This window comes from Heteronotia binoei, chromosome 11 (genome assembly GCF_032191835.1).
Source record: "Heteronotia binoei isolate CCM8104 ecotype False Entrance Well chromosome 11, APGP_CSIRO_Hbin_v1, whole genome shotgun sequence".
In the NCBI taxonomy this organism is placed as follows: Eukaryota; Metazoa; Chordata; class Lepidosauria; order Squamata; family Gekkonidae; genus Heteronotia; species Heteronotia binoei.
The window spans coordinates 69,278,024-69,290,479 of NC_083233.1; the positions used below are offsets into that span (position 1 = coordinate 69,278,024).

Genomic DNA, 12,456 nt, shown 5'->3' on the forward strand with positions numbered 1-12,456 from the left:
TTGTATTGTGAGAAAGGGAGAAAAGTACCTCTTTCTCTGCTTTCTCCATCCCATGCATTATCTTGTAAACCTCTATCATGTCACCCCGCAGTCGATGTTTCTCCAAGCTAAAGAGTCCCAAGCGTTTCAACCTTTCTTCATAGGGAAAGTGTTCCAGCCCTTTAATCATTCTAGTTGCCCTTTTCTGGACTTTCTCCAATGCTATAATATCCTTTTTGAGGTGGGGCGACTAGAACTGCACACAGTACTCCAAATGAGACCGCACCATCGATTTATACAGGGGCATTATGATACTGGCTGATTTGTTTTCAATTCCCTTCCTAATAATTCCCAGCATGGCGTTGGCCTTTTTTATTGCAAACGCACACTGTCTTGACATTTTCTGTGAGTTATCTACCACGACCCCAAGATCTTTCTCTTGGTCAGTCTCTGCCAGTTCACACCCCATCAGCTTGTATTTGTAGCTAGGATTCTTGGCCCCAATGTGCATTACTTTGCACTTGGCCACACTGAACTGCATCTGCCATGTTGACGCCCACTCACCCAGCCTCAACAGGTCCCTTTGGAGTTCCTCACAATCCTCTCTGGTTCTCACTACCCTGAACAATTTAGTGTCATCCGCAAACTTGGCCACTTCACTGCTCACTCCCAACTCTAAATCATTTATGAACAAGTTAAAGAGCATGGGACCCAGTACTGAGCCATGCGGCACCCCACTGCTTACCGTCCTCCACTGCGAAGACTGCCCATTTATACTCACTCTCTGCTTCCTATTACTCAGCCAGTTTTTGATCCACAAGAGGACCTGTCCTTTTACTCCATGGCTCTCAAGCTTTCTAAGGAGCCTTTGATGAGGAACTTTATCAAAAGCTTTCTGGAAGTCAAGGTAAACAACATCTATTGGGTCTCCTTTGTCCACATGTTTGTTCACCCCCTCAAAGAAATGTAACAGGTTAGTGAGGCAAGATCTTCCCTTACAGAACCCATGCTGAGTCTTCCTCAATAACCCGTGTTCATCAATGTGCCTACTCATTCTGTCCTTGATAATGCTTTCTACCAACTTTCCTGGTATTGAAGTCAGACTGACTGGCTTGTAATTTCCCGGATCTCCTCTGGAACCCTTTTTAAAGATGGGGGTGACATTTGCTACCTTCCGGTCCTCAGGAACGGAGGCAGATTTCAATGAAAGATTACAGATTTTTGTCAGAAGATCCACAAGTTCAACTTTGAGTTCTTTCAGAACTCTCGGATGTATGCCATCCGGACCTGGTGACTTATTAGTTTTTAATTTGTCTATCAGTTGTAGGACTTCCTCTTTTGTCACCTCAATCTGACTCAGGTCTTTCAACACCCCTTCCAAAATTAGTGTTTCTGGGGTGGGCAAAAAGTTCTCATCTTCCACTGTGAAGACAGAGGCAAAAAATGCATTCAGCTTCTCAGCCATTTCCCTATCCTCCTTCAGTAATCCTTTTACCCCATGGTCATCCAAGGGCCCCACTGCCTCCCTGGTTGGTTTCCTACTTCTAATATATTTGAAGAAATTTTTATTGTTGGTCTTTATGTTTTTTGCAATATGCTCCTCATAGTCCCTTTTTGCCTGCCTGATCACAGTCTTGCATTTGATTCGCCACAGCCTGTGTTCCCTTTTACGAATCGCACTTGGACTGATTTTCCACCGCTTAAAGGAGTCCTTCTTACCTTTTACAGCTTCCATTACTTTGTTTGTTAACCATGCAGGCCTTTTCTTATGCCTGTTTGTGCCTATTTTCAAATATCTCAACACATAGTGCCCTCTTTTTAAAACTTATGTTTTCTGTAACATTATTTTAAGGCACAGGGTATGGATTAAAAACCGGTTAAATGACAGGAAGCAGGAAAAAACAAGCAGCTCTCCAGGGGAGCAGTGGAGTAACACAAGGATTGGTACTGGTACCAGAGTGACTTAACGTGTTCATAAATGATATGGAATTGCAGGTGAGCAATATAGTGGCTTTGTCTGTGGACTGCACCAAATTATCCAGGGTGGGGAACATTAAGGCAGACAGAAAAAAACTAATCTCTAAATTTGGTAAATGGGCCAACCACGTGGCAAATGAAGTTCAGCATAGCTCAGTGGAAGGTAATGAAGGATACCACAAGAAGTCCTATCCTTGAATACATGCTGATGTAGCCTCAGCTGGTTGAGAGACGCAGAGATTTTGGGCTTGTACTGCACAGGTCAAAGACTCAACAGCAGTGAAAAAGTCACTAGAAAAAGAACTGGAGGTAAAATGGCCAATATAACAATTCATCTGTGATGCAGCCAGGGCTTTTTTTTCTTTCTTTCTTTTGTCGAACAAACCCAGCAGGAACTCAGTTTGCACATTAGGCCACACCCCCTGAAGCCAAGCCAGCTGGAACTGCGTTCCTCTGCACTGCTGCTCAAAATGCAGCCTCATTTGAAATACCGTATATCAGAGGTGGCCAATGGTAGTTCTCCAGATGTTTTTTTGCCTACAACTCCCATCAGCCCCAGTTGAAGGCAAAAAAAAGATCTGGAGAGCTACCGTTGGCCACCCCTGCAATAATTCGGGTTGTGGAATCTCAAGAAAGATACTGCAGCACTGGAATGAAATGCAGAAGACAGCAACAAGGATGTTTAAGGAGCTGGAGCACCTTTCCTACAAGGAAAGGTTGAAAAATCCATGACTGTTCAATCTAGAACAATGTATCACTAAAGAGTCATGGCAGAGACCTAAAATTTCCAAAAAATACTGAAGCTGCAGGAAAGAACAGCTGTTTTCTGTTTTTTGGAAGAGGGATTTCAGGCAATCATTTATCTAGAGGAGTTTATAAAGTTATGCATGGGGTGGAGAAAGTGGACAGAATTTTTTCTCCCCCCCCCCCCCAAATACTAGAATTTGGGGCAACCAATTAAGCCAATTGACAACAGATTCAGTATGGACAAAAAGGAGCACTTCTTAACGCAATAAGTATTTAAATTGTGGACACAATTACACAAGTAGAGCCTGCTGGATCAGACAGGTGGTCCATCTAGCCTAGCACAGTGTTTCAAAGAGTGGCCAATCAGTTGCCCCAGAGGGTCAAACAAAGAGGGCACAGAACCCATGGCCCTCCCCTGCTGTTGCCACCGTAGATGGAGGCTCCTTTCAATCACTGACAGTTACTTCTCCTCCATGAATCTGCCTTCTAAAGCTATTAATGTTAGCGGCCGCCAGTACCGTCACCTCACTACCGTGGAATCTGATGCCAGGGGACGCAGTGACCTTTTTTCTTTTTGCCACCAAGCTGCCGCTGACTTATGGCAACCCTGTAGGGGTTTCCAAGGCAAGAGATGTTCAGAGGTGGCTCGCCACTGCCTGCCTCTACACAGCAATCCTGCATTACCTTGGTGGTCTCCCAGCAATGTACTGACCAGGGCTGACCCTGCTTAGCTTCCAAGATCTGACAAGGTCAGGCTAGCCTCGGCCATCCACTTCAGGCCCCACAACCACAGGTGACTTTTAAAAAGCAACAAGACAGGTTTATGGAGGACAGGTTCACCAATGGGTACCAACCAGGTTGACTGAACCTCTACATTCAGAAGCAGTAAATCTCTGAATTCTAGCATCAGGAGGCAAAGTCACAGGATAGTCTTGGCCCTGTTTTCTGTTTGTTGGTCCTCCAGGGTCTCCCTGCGTAAGAAAAGGATACTGGACCAGGTGGACCACTGGTCTGGGCCAGTAAGGCTCTTCTTAGGCGCTTATTATTTACGGAGGAGAACCAGGCTCCAAAGAAAACAGTGTATCGACTCAAAACACAGTTAATTTGTGCCTCAAACCAAGTATGAGAAAATAGCTTTCAAGGATCGCATACGGCAGATAGAGACAGAAAGCCACAGGGGCACCACAATAAACAGAGCGCTAGGAACACAAGCAAGCCTTATGCAGGAAAATGATCCACAATTTACAGAGAAATGTTGAGTCTGACGAAGATTAATTGCTTTTATAGTGAATTCCATTTCAATAGTATATGCTTGCTACAAATGCTTTCTACCATCCAAAGAAAAGAATTTTTTTTTTTTTTTTGCAGATTATAGTGAAGAGCCCATTAGTGTTTGTCCTCTCTTGCAAGAACGTTTTTGCACTCAATAGGAAAGGAAAAGCCAGCCTGGGGCTTGTGAGCGTGTGACCTTCCTCTTTCCACACGGAAAGTAAAGCACAAAGCAGTCTGTGCTGAGGTCTCCTTGACATCTTCCCCTGTTTCCTACTGGATTTAAAGAGTACAGGGATTAAGGGCTGCCAGGAGATCCTGGGGTACAGCTGAACATATGCTGCATCAGCTCAAACAAAACAAAACAAAAAAGAGACGATCCCTTGTGAATCCATGTGCTGAAAGATACCAGACATAACTACCGGTAGGAAAAGATAAGGATTTAATCTTAAGACTTGATATACAATCGTGAGAGACTATAGCTTGGATTCAAAATGTTTTCTACTAACGGAAAACAGCTATACCAGTGTGGTATAGCTGCTTTCCAGGGTGGGTTGGGGTTTTTGGTTTTTTTTGCTACCGCCTGCACTGTTTCTGGTGGTCCCACTTCCCCCAGGGTTAGCATATTAGAACACATGGCAGACTGCATGGCGTGAGAGGGGGCAGAATCAAAATTCATTTCCGCAAGAGCTGATGTGCCTGCACTGGACAGGATCCAAACTTATATTACAAAGCAGCTGAGGGAATATAAGAAAAATTGCTAGTTAATTTGATACACAGAGCCAGTTGCAGTAAGAATATAAGAAGAGTCTAAATTATCCAGCATCTGGCCTCACAATGTGGCCAAGCAGTTCCTCTAGATGGCCAACAACAGGGCAGAGAGGCCAAGGCCTTCCCCTGATGTTGCCCTCTTGCTTTGGATTCATAGGTGAACTGCCTCTGAATGGGGAGGTTCCCCTCCGTCACCATGGCTAGTAGCCACTGATAGACTTAGCCTCCATGAATCTAACTCTCCTTTAAAGCTGTTTAATTCTGTGGTCATCACTACATCCTCTGGCGATGAATCCCACTTTTTAATCACTCTCTGTATAAAGCAGTATTTCCTTTTGTCTGTCCTGAACCTACCGCCCATCAGCTTCACTGGATGCCCCTGAATTCTAGTATTTTGGGAGGGGGAGAAAAATTTCGTTTTGTCAACTCTCTGCACCCCATGCATAACCGCATAAACCTCTATCCTGTCCCTGCTTAGCTGTCTCTTTTCTGAATTGACAAGTCCCAGACTCTTCAGCCATTTTTCCTGCTCCAACCCCTGCCCTTCCCATCTTTGATTGCCCTCCTCTGTACTTTTTCCAACCAAATCCAGTACGGGAATTCTGCTGATTTCCAGATAAGACCGCATTAGTTGACAGCTCACTGACAGCTGGTCACTAGGCCCATTTTTACAAATTCTTCAGAAGCCAAATTACAAAGCGAACATGCGGAGGTTGCGGAGGTTTACTAAATATGCGGCAAAATCAACTGAATGAACGTGATCAGCACCATGGACAGTGCTAGAATGTTGGACCAGGAGACTCAGGTTTGAATTTCCACTCTGCCATGGAGGGTGACCTCAGGCCAGTCGAGGAAAAAAAAATAAAGCGGAGTCTGTTGGAAGACAATTTGGGTCCCCACTGGGGAGGCAAAATAGAAAAGAGATGAAGTAAACACGCAAGAGTCTTGTAGTTTTCGAACGCTGGCAACGGTATCAAGCTCTTCAGGCAGCCAATACTGAAAACCAATAATTTTAAGAATTCTTCTGAAGAAGGCAAGGGCTTTTGCCAAAAGCAACGGGCTTTCACTCCACAGAAAGATTCAGCTATTAAAAGAATCTAAGACTCCAGCAGAAGGGCTCTCTGAAACCGTAATAGTTACCAATTTCCAGCTTCTTCATTGAACCACAGTCCAAACCAAACTGTCACGTGCTGCTGACTGCTACAAAATGCCAGTAAAACCCTCTCTCTCTGCACACTCAAGCCCATGCAGAGCATGTACCTTTCCCCTTGTTCCAGCCCGTATAAGAAAAGCAAGCAAGCAACTTCAGCAGCTAAAGGCCTTCCACAGATGCAGGCAGCCAGCAAACAAACTGGAAACCCAGCACTCACCTGGTCCCACATTTGAGGCTGTTAAATACCCTCAAGTATGCTGTCCTACAACAACAACTCAGAATGGACTGCTTGCTCATTCCAAATTATGCCAGCAGCCACCGTTCCCCTCAAACTCTGCAAAAGACATTAGCTTGCTTCTGTGCTCATGTCTCATGGACAATAGAGAGGGCTAAAGGGTAGGGGTATTTTTTTTTTTACTGCTGGAGACCACGGAGCAGATCGAGCAGCCGGGATGCAGCATAGTTAGCAAAACTATATATAAAAAAGGGAGAACCGTTAAGCTGTTGGACTGTTAGCAGCAGATGTCTGCAAGGGAAATAAAAATTAACAGTTTGGAAAGTAGCAAGTGCACGACTTTTGGAAAACTCTTCCTTTCCTGATCTTCCCACCCCACCTCTAAACACACGGAGAGCGCTTTGCTCTAAAACACGCCCACCTATTCCCACATATCCAGTTCACAAGCTGTCTGACTGGTTAACAGGCTGTAAGAATGAGACAACTATGGGGGGGGGGGAACCCCACCCTCCCCCTCATTTTAAATTAAGGACGTTAATGAGGCTTTTCTTTTCTTCTGTTGAACTCTGCAGACCCTTCCCATCGCTGCTGCTGTGATTTCATTTCCACAGTACATTTATTTCCTGCTTGTACAGAAGGAGAGGTCATTCCTCACCAAAAGGCACAGTTGCCACTCTAAGAAGATGAGTCTGAGGAGGGGGGGGAGGGGAACATTTTCTATTTAGACAGTAGCCGTAAGTACCCCAAACCCATGCATGCATGTTTTTTGGAAGGAGATTTCAAAGCCCATTTGGTATCATTCCACAGGAAGGAAAAACAACAACAACAGAGGGCATTTTTAAATAGAGATTAGAACTAAAGTAGAATGGAGCTGCCAGAGGAGTTTGGAATGGAACGAGACTGCTGCGATAATTCCTGCAAGTATTCCCTGATTTTTCTGCATTGCCTTACATCTTGTAACCCATCTTCTGTACTATTTATAGTATACCTTGTGTGGGGAGGGACGGTGGCTCAGTGGTAGAGCATCTGTTTGGGAAGCAGAAGGTCCCAGGTTCAATCCAAAAAAGGGTCCAGGCAAATAGGTGTGAAAAACCTCAGCTTGAGACCCTGGAGAGCTGCTGCCAGTCTGAGAAGACAATACTGACTTTGATGGACCGAGGGTCTGATTCAGTAGAAGGCAGCTTCATATGTTCATATGTTCACCCCTGAGATCAGCTGTTCTGACACTGAACAGAGCAGCGTTGGGAAGGAGGGGGGGGGGTTCCAACACCCAGGTCCTCTTCCTTTCCCAGGCTGGCTTTCCACACTCTCCTCTCTCCTGGTCTGAGTTCAGTCTCTTGGTTTCTCGTTCGTTCGTGGTGTGTGTGTGTGTGTGTGTGTGTGTGTACATACCCCAAGGGTGTCAAACATGTGGCCCGGGGGCCAAATCAAGCTCCTGGAGGGTTCCTATCAGGCCCCCGAGCAACTGGCTGTCATCTGCTTCCTTCTTCCTCTCTCCTGCTTCCTTCTGTGTAACAGCTAGCTATTCAAGGATTGCTTAATTGCACAGGAGCTACAGAGGAAAGTCTCTATTTTCTCCATTGGTTGAGGCTCCTCCCTTGGGGAGGAAGAGCTTGCTTCGTCAGGCTCTCTCAATCACACAGCAGAGCAACTGAGTCAAACCTATTGGCTGAGGATCCTCCCCATCCTGGTCCCCTGGAAAAGGAAGGAAAGAGCCAGAGCTTCCTTTGCCTAGTTCCCTGGATCCCATGGGAGAAATAAAAAGAAAGCACCTTTAAGACCAATGAGTGCTAATGTTTTAAGCCTATTTAAGGTTTTTTGTTAAAATCTTAAATTGTGTTTGTCTGTGTCCTTTCTCTGCTCCTTCCCCTTGCTGTTTAAGCCTGTCTCTTAGCCTCTCCCATTCTGGCCTTCCCCAAGTCTGAACTTGACTTCGCCTTCTGACAACACCCATGGTTCCCTGCCTTATTCTCAACTGTCAAAATAGTAATAGGAATTTGCTGCAATAGCGCCAATAGGAACTCAATTATTCAATGACAGTTTTTGATTTAAACAACGTTATAATATTCTATCACCTGCATATACAGAAAGCAGTCACACAATCGCACAGTTCATTCAATATCCATCACCATATTACAAATAAATTCAATGATTACAAAAAAGTCCAGAGTTCATAAGTTCACGAAGTCCACACAGTTAAGTAATTCACAAGTACACAAAATCCAGAAAGTTCACACGAGATTTCCGGATATTAATCTCGTTCTGGTACACCTTCCTCAGTGAACCCTCCAGGATACAGCAGGCAATTAATGGCCAGCAGTCTACATGTTTTATGCCACAGCATGAATTATACAATGCCCCGTGGCACATAGTGGTAAGCTGCAGTACCGCAGTCCAAGCTCTGCTCACGACTTGAGTTCTATGCTGACGGAACTGGGTTCAGATAGCTGGTTCAAGATTGATTCAGCCTTCCATCCTTCCGAGGTCAGTAAAATGAGTATCCAGCTTGCTGGGGGTAAAGTGTAGATGACTGGGGAAGGCAATGGCAAACCACCCTGTAAAAAGTCTGCCGTGAAAACGTTGTGATGTGACATCACCCCATGGGTCAGAAATGAATTATTTCCAAAAAAACCAGACACCATAACCAGGGGTGGAATTCTAGCAGGAGCTCCTTTGCATATTAGGCCACACACTCCAGATGTAGCCAATCCTCCAAGAGTTTACAAAAAAGAGCCTTGTAAGCTCTTGGAGGATTGGCTGCATCAGGGGTGTGTGGCCTAATATGCTCCTGCTGGAATTCCACCCCTGACCATCCCTATTACTCAAAGCATGATTAAAGCATCAATTTCCATTGTGGTATAGCCAAGATGCTTTAGTCTGAGCTTGACTTCGCCTTCTGACCACACCTCTGGTTCCCTGCCTTATTCTTGACTGTGTCAGAGTGATTTGCCTAGGTCCCAGGCACCTCCCTCTCATGGGAGAGTCTGGGCCCTGGCTATCCTCAGCTCCAGCAGTTGGTGAGGGGCTGAGTTGGAACCAGGCATCAGCTCCCAACACCTTGCTTTAGGGTAGTCTGTTTTTCATACTGTTCTCTAAATCTGTCATCTCAGCCTTACTGTAATGGTCACTGGTTCTCTTATGCTGTGTGTCTGCACTGTTTTATATTACGTCGTCTGTCTTGAGTGTTAATGAGAAAAGTAGACTGCGAACAAAGTAAATAAGATAACCATTTCCTGCAGTGGGCTGACTTGCTAGAAGTGCGCTCTGCATTTCTTGGAAACACCTCTGAAGCACCACTGTGAACAACTGCAAATGGCATATGAGGAAAAGCTTATCTCCTACACGAGGAAACATTTTGGATTTGTTTTTAAAGACACATGAACAATTCCTGCTCATATGGAAAACTGGCTTTGGTAGATTTTAAATGAGAACCTCAGAAACCGAACAAGGGACTGAAAATCAATTAAAATGAATACACTTTCTCTCAAAGATACCTGGAACAAAATTTACTATTACCAATTTTCCTTCACAGCGTACTGATGCAGGGGGGAACAACGGGATACATTCGAATGTGTTTGAATGCACAGGATGATAGCAAAGCTTAAGGTATCCCTAACCAGCGGCCTGCCCTGTCCTGGATAGCCCAGGTTAGCCTGAACTTGTCAGATCTCAGAAGCTAAGCAGGGTCGGCCTGGCTACTACTTGGATGAGAGGCCATATGAACATATGAAGCTGCCTTCTACTGACTCAGACCCTCGGTCTATCAAAGTCAGTATTGCCTACTCAGACTGGCAGCGGCTCTCCAGGGACTCAAGCTGAGGTTTTTCACACCTATTTGCCTGGACCCTTTTTAGTTGGAGATGCCAGGGATTGAACCTGGGACCTTACCAAGCAGATGCTCTACCACTGAGCCACCACCCCTCCCCCATCATAGAAGTCCAGAGCTCCTATGAGAGCCAGTTTGGTGTAGTGGTTAAGTGTGTGGACTCTTATCTGGGAGAACCAGGTTTGATTCCCCACTCCTCCACTTGCACCTGCTGGAATGGCCTTCGGTTAGCCATAGCTCTGGCAGAGGTTGTCTTTGAAAGGGCAGCTGCTGTGAGAGTCTCTCAGCCCCACCCACCTCACAGGGTGTCTGTTGTGGGGGAGGAAGATAAAGGAGATTGTCAGCCGCTCTGAGTCTCTGATTAGGAGAGAAGGGTGGGGTATAAATCTGCAATTCTTCTTCTACACAGAAGCAGATAAAAGTAAACCTCCTCTGGACATCTCTTGTCTTGCTTGACCTGGATGGCCCACGCTAGTCTGATCTTGTCAAATCTTGGAAGCTAAGTGGGTCGGCCTGGTTGCTACTGGGATGGAAGGCCACCAAGGGTTGCTACCCAAAAGCAGGTGATGGCAAACTACCTCTGAGCAGCTCTTGCCTTGAAAACCCTACTGGGTCACCACACGTCAGCTGTGACTTAACAGCACTTTCCACCAACAACCAGTGGCCTGTATTAATTGAATGGGCACCCTAATAACCCAGCATCCTCTCCATCTACAGACAAATCATTGAGGAAAGGACAGGTGGAGGACAGGGAGTGGGTAATCTACATTAAAAGTCTTTTGTTCATACCCAGGTTTCTAAGAATAAGCAGGAATGCTCTGTTGGATGGAAACATATGTGAGCATCTGTTTTAGTGCTCAAAACTCTCAGCTGCAAAAACCACTCTTCTGCAGTAGAGTTTCCCAAGCACTATCTCAGAGTCTCCATACTGTGTGACAATCTAGACTAGGGGTGGCCAAACTTGCTTAACGTAAGAGCCACACAGAATAAATATTACATGCTTGAGAGCCACAAGACATGGACGTCAGATGTTTGAGAGGTGCAAGGGAGAGAGGGAGGGAGGGAACGCAAGCAATTTCAACTTTAAATGTATTCTCCAAGCTGCTGGCTGGCTTGGCTTGGCAAAGTGATTTAAAGAGACAAATGCCTTCTCCAAGCCAGCTGATGGGGTGGTGGGAGCTTCAAGAGCCACATAATATGTGTGGAAGAGCCACATGTTGCTCCTGAGTCACAGTTTGGCCACCCCTAATCTAGACAGAGCTGCCTTCTAAGGAACACTAAAGTTCTGCAGGGGCAAGTGATCGAGATCTCCAACACAAACCTCATCACTTTTGCATCACAGTCCTTCCTGACAGGATCCTGGGCAGAGAAGGGCCTGACAATTCAGCTATTGCAAAACCATTTAAGGACAGGAAGATGGGCTAACAGAAGACACTCCTGAAACTGACTTAGTGCCCTGGCTGCTTTCACTGAGCTTGTTCTGGAAGCTGGAAAGAGAAGGACCAGATGGACTCAACAGCATGCTTTAAAGGACGTGTGAGTGAGGGCAGCTGGCAGCTGACAATAGGACCCTAGGGACACTACGGTGCGGAGAAAGCTCTTTGCCACCTCCCACTCCACTTGCCTTCATCAGGAAAAAAAAAAATCTCACAGTTGAAGATTAGCTGGCCTCCGGTTCAGCAGCTTGCAGTACAAAATACCTCCCTCCCCAAGTTTCAAATCTCAAGCATGATGCTGCGTGAACACCCCTGCACTCATGTCAACTGAACTGTAACGATCTTGGTTCACACTTGCAATAGTGAGCATATGGGAATCCGTGCCAAGCAGGTGTCCACTTCGGTTTTATGCAGGGCTCCTAATTCTCATGAGTAAGAAATTCTCACTGATCTCGCCTACTGTTGTCTTTTTAGACTGCCACGTGACAAATCCAGGCTAAACTACTGCAAGGACTGCCTGCCGCACATCAGACCGTATCTGGAGTATCCCCTGCCCGCTCTTGGACCGCTGCTAACACAATACGCTGCTGCAATGCATCTTTCTTCTCTACCTGCTTGGCATTAAACTATTAAAGGTACAGTTTTGTATGGAAAAGAAGGTGGCATGACAGAAGTTTCAGTCTGTTTTTGCATAGTGAGAGCAGAAAGCGTCGTCAAGTTGCAGCTGACTTACAGTGGCCTCATAGGGCTTTCAAGGCAAGAGGTGGTTTGCCGTTGCCTGGCTCTGTGCAGTGACCCTGGACATCCTGCCTCGTCTCCCATCCTACTACTAACCAGGGCCAGCTCTGCTTAGCTCCTGAGATCTGATGACACCTGGCTATCCTGGGTCATCCAGTTCAGGGTGAAACTACCTTGTAAATACTTTTTCTAAATGAGGAAAATGGCATAGAAGTTGTCCTTCCTTGGAGGTTTTTAAGAAGACGCTAGATGGCCATCTGATAGCAATGAGGATCCTGTGAATTCAGGGGGAGGTATTTGTGAGTCAGGGGGTTGGACTAGATGA

The 12,456-nt window shown here is 45.8% G+C and overlaps 1 protein-coding gene across 7 annotated transcripts in view; it reads right to left on the reverse strand.

Annotated features, from left to right (window-relative positions):
• The window catches only part of SFSWAP (splicing factor SWAP), a 161,023-nt gene that overhangs the window by 20,724 nt on the left and 127,843 nt on the right, over positions 1-12,456 (reverse strand). The gene's annotated exons all lie outside the window — the stretch shown is intronic.